The sequence below is a fragment of the Monodelphis domestica genome, chromosome 8, assembly GCF_027887165.1.
Source record: "Monodelphis domestica isolate mMonDom1 chromosome 8, mMonDom1.pri, whole genome shotgun sequence".
In the NCBI taxonomy this organism is placed as follows: Eukaryota; Metazoa; Chordata; class Mammalia; order Didelphimorphia; family Didelphidae; genus Monodelphis; species Monodelphis domestica.
The window spans coordinates 8,453,791-8,458,522 of record NC_077234.1 but is presented as its reverse complement, the minus strand read 5'-3'; the positions used below and the strand labels follow the sequence as shown (position 1 = coordinate 8,458,522).

The window sequence follows — 4,732 nt, the reverse complement described above, 5'->3', positions numbered from 1 at the left end:
GCATGGAGGGACAATCCCTCCCCTTCTCCTGGTACGACCAAAGCTCATGCTGCCATATCACCCTATTCATTCACTTTGAGCTTAATCTGACTTCATGATCTTTCTTCATCTGACTTCAAAGTCAATGGGCTCATTCCTTTGAATCACAGGCGGACTTAATGGATGGGCACAAGCATCCCACAGGAAATGGTTGTGTTGAGCTGGACTCAGTTTCTCTGCATTTATGATTCTCTTTACCCTCGACCTTGGAACTGTGACAGTCTCTTGGGACTGTCATTCGCTATTGATCTGTCCCCAGCTAAGATACAAGATGTCCTTCCTTTCTAAGAATGGGAGTTGAGTTGTTCCCAATTCCAACAGTTTGATAGTGGGATGGCAGTTTGACCTCCTTCTTTCCCCAATATCTGGAGCCTCTCAGATTCAGACTTTGAAAGCAGCTATCAAGAGTTGATGATGATGATGATGATGATGATGATGATGATTGTGGACATATATAGAATGGCTTGCTTGATATTTGCAATATTTTACAAATCTTATTTTAGCCTCACAACAATCCTGGGAGGTGATGCTATGATGATGATGATTTTAATAGGTGAGGAAACTGAGAAAAGGTTCCATAATTTGTCTAGGGCTACCCAACTATTAGATATATCTAAGGGGAGCTTTAAATTCTAGTCCTCTCCAGAGACAAAACGAGTCTCTCTATAACATCCCCAACAAGTGGTTGTTCAGCCTCTGATTTAAGACATCCAAGGAGAGGAACACTCTCTTGAAAGAGCTCATTTTCCTTATGGAGATGTCATTTCTAGGAAGCCCCACCCTCCCCAATAAATAATCAAGCCTAAATTAGTCTCTTAGCAATTTCTGTCCAATCCTCCATTTTCTGACTTTGGGGTCCAAACAGAACAAATCAAGTCAGTGAAGTGGCATAAAGTACTGGACCTGGAGTCAAAAGGACCTGAATTCAAATTCAGCTTTAGATACTTACTACAGTGTGACTCTGGGCAAGTCATTTGACCTCTTTGCCTCATTTCCCTCATTGGTAAAGTGGAGATCATAACAGCATCTATATTGAAAGGTTGTCATGAGGATCAGATGAGATGATTTTTTGAACCCTTCCCTTCTGTCTTGGAGTCAATACTGGGCATTGGTTCCAAGGCTGAAGAGCGGTCAGTGCTAGGCCATGGGGGTCAAGTGACTTGGCTGAATCTCCCCATTGGACTGGGAATGTGAGGATCCAGCTTCCCCACCATCCTGGCGCTCCATCCAGCCTATCACTATCCTCTTCGCCCCTCTAGTGCTTCGCTCTGGATCTCCCCCGCTGCTCCAGCTCCTCAGCCTCCTCCTCTTCTCTAGACAGCATCACTCAGGGACAGGCTTCCCCTGGGACCCCCAGGGCTGCTGGCTCGCTCCCTCGCTGGCTGGGGAGGTCTGCCTTCTCGGGGTGGGTGATCAGAGTAGACGTTTGCAGGAGCTCCCCAGCACAGGGATCCAGGGAAGCCTGGGAGGGGGGCTCTTGCAGAGGACCTCGCTGTATCCATGCCTGTCTGCTGGGAAGGGAGGAAGAAAGAGCTTGTTATGAAATTCTCTCCCAGCCATGTCTTTTGCTAGGTGATAACCAGCCATCTACTGCCACCTGGTGCCCACGGCGTGTCACGGCACCTTCTCCTTTCTTCCAGCATCCATCCTCTGCCTGGGCAGATGGGCGTCCGCGGTTCTCCTGGGCATCTTTCTAGTTAGGAGGTTGGCGCGTCTGCTGACTCCTCTCTGCCCTCACAGAATGGAGCTGCTGGAGCCCAGAACTGCTTTCGGCGGTGCCTTACCCCAGGCTGGGCGTCAGCCTTTGTGCAGCGGAGTCGGGAACATCCAAGCTCCAATCTGGCCTCAGTTTGTTCATCTGAAGAATGATCTGGACCAGGAAATGGCGAACCTCCCCGTGCCTCTGCCCAGGGAACCCAAATGGGTTCACAGAGTTAGACGCCCCTGAAAGCACTCAACATCCCCAGCTTTTAGCAGTCCTAACAGGAGGTGCTTCCTAACGTTGATGGATTGACCGACTGAATAATCCTTTGGGATCTAAAAAGGTCATTCCTGCTGCTGAAGGATGCCCTCAACAGAATCAGAAGAGCAGGCAACGGAGAGGTAGGAGGCAACACTTAAGGGCAAAAAACGTGGCATCTGGAGTCAGGATCAGGGTTCAAATGTGGCCTCTGCCACTTCTCTGGACCGCCTCAGGCACTCTCCTGATCTCCCTGGGCCTCCACTTCTTTCTATGTAAGGTGAGGCGTTCGGACCATCCCTCCTGATTTAGTCCTCACCTCACCGGTCTGGGATGCCAATTCTATAGCCTCCTGGCTGGGTCACCTGACCCTTTCTGGATCGAAGTTTCCGGTCCAAGAGACTGAAGTTGAATTGGTGGACAGCGTTCCTTGCTGGATGTGAAGTCAAATAAACCCCTTCCAGCAAGCGACTGAGAATCGTAGGACCTTCTCCCTGGAAGGAAACGCCGCGATGCCATCTGGCAGCCTCTTCCTTTTACAGCTGACGAGCTCGAGAGATGAAAGGATCGGCCCGGCTCACGCTGCTAGTTCTTGGGGAAGCAGAAACAGAAATTGGGTCTGGGGGCTCCGGGCCCAGCATCTCGCCATGGCGCCAGGCTCCCAGGAAGCCTAGGAAAGCAGCGGGGAAGAGCCACCAGCTCCAGCAGCCCTGAGCTCCCATGTCGCCGCCGCCGCTCTGGCTCGGAGTCTCGGGTACCAAACTCAGCGACGGGGGGCAGAGGCTCGCGGCTCCTCCTGCCAGGGACCCCTCATCCTGTGAGCTCCCGCACGCGGAGCGCCTCCTCCAGAGAGCCGGAGCTGGAAGAGTTCCTTTTCACCGTGTCACCGCGGATCGCCTCCCGTGGCCGTTACGTGGGACTTCTCTCGTGCATCTCTTGTACACGTGTGCGTACATGTATGTATATACAGGCTCGCGTCCAGCACAGACGCACAGATACCCGTCTAAAGGTAACATTTCCGTACGAGCATTCACACCCCTGTTTATGGAGGCTTTTACACACACATTGTTCCTCCCCACGCCTAGGGTGAACGTCATCACGTGGAGGACGCAGGCGCCATCATTCCTGTACCAAGCCCTGAGCACTTTGGGATGCAGGAGGGTTTGAGTCCATTCTAAACTGGCCCCATGGATGAGAAGGGGGTCCAGTCCCCAGCTCAAATCCACACAGCTGGGTGGAATGAACCAATCAAGGCCAACTGGGTATAACCAAGTCCTCAATCACTCTGGAATGCTCCCAGGAGAGCCGGGCCATTGGTTGGAAGCGTATGACGTCACCCAGGAAATACCTTTTGATTGAACAGAATCCATCCTATCTTTTGGTGTGACGTCGAAAACACAATCCGGGGTGCCATTTCACAATCCATTAGCGGGGCAGCAGAGGGGCGGCGGGGCCTTAAGAGAAGCGCAAGGAAGGCAGGAAAAACCCTCAACATCTCGTGAGCTGGGGAGACTAGGCAGGGCCATCAGAGTCTCACACGTGACGCGAGGCCGTCGAAATGCCCCCAGAATGGTCATAGCAAAGGACAGCGTTGGTGCTTTAAGATGGATGAGAAAAACCTGAGCCAGAGGCTGGTTGCATCTGGCTTAAAGGAGGGAGGCCCTGATGGCAAAGACAAAGCCAGCTGAAGACTGGAAAGACACTATTCCTGGCTCAGAATAAAGTCCAAACTTCGCACAACTTGATGAGGACTCTCTGAAGGGGGGAGGTGAGATGTCTGGCATTCACTCGTGGATTAAACTTTGGGAAACATGCCCCGTACATGGAAGCCATGATGTAGTCAATTAGATAGACCACCCAGTCTGCAGTCAGTAAGTCCTGAGGTTCTCAAGTCCTGTTCTCAGACCCGTAATAGCCCTGGACAGGCGACTTAACCTCTATTTGCCTTTGTTTCCTTATCTGTCCAATGGGGATATTGTGAGGATCAAACCGTATGCAAATTGTCAGGTGGTTAGCAGGATGCGATGCTGGCCCCTTGGCGGGTGCTGTATAAATGTTATCTCTAATGACAGAGATGACAGCTATGGTGATTAAGCCCTCTCTTACTTTGTGGCCCATGTATGGCTATGGCAGACAATGCTCCAGGACCTTGGGGAGAATTTCTTTTGTTCTAACTTTTCTTCCTGTACTATTTCAGGAAATATATTTGCAAAATGCAAATGAAGTCAACTGGCCCAAACTCAGTACGAGATATACTGATGGGGGCTCGTGGAAACTCCTACAACTCTGATGACATCTGGAAACTGGAGAGGAAGGGCAGCGACTGACCTCTTGGGATTCCATTCATCCGTGCTAGTAGTAGCTGGGACAATTGTTGTTGTCCTTCATTTTCAGAGAGGACCAAAGACTTATCGGGCGATATCTTGCCTTGTGCATGGACGGGCTTTTAATGACGCAGAGTTTCATAAAGTCATGAGTTTCACCCGTCTTCCAGGATCCTCAGTTTCCCATTATTGGCTTTTTTCAGTATTGGAGAAGTGCCTGGAACATAATAGGTGCTGCCTCTATCTATCTACCCTCATATGCACTTATATGTATGTATATATGCCTCTATATAAGTATTCCTTTATTGGCTGACTGCATCTCCTTTTCTGATGATTTCTCATTATCTAGACCTAGCTTTCCCTCGGGGCCATTACTGGTGGAGTCAGGAAGATCTGATGTCAAATTCAG

General features: G+C 50.4%; 1 long non-coding RNA gene across 1 annotated transcript; it reads left to right on the top strand.

Moving 5' to 3' along the window:
• Positions 1-3,139: 3,139 nt before the first annotated feature.
• Positions 3,140-4,487, top strand: LOC103103261 (uncharacterized). Its single transcript, XR_472169.3, has 2 exons — positions 3,140-3,767; positions 4,197-4,487. It is a non-coding gene; the product is annotated as an uncharacterized LOC103103261 (long non-coding RNA).
• Positions 4,488-4,732: the final 245 nt, after the last annotated feature.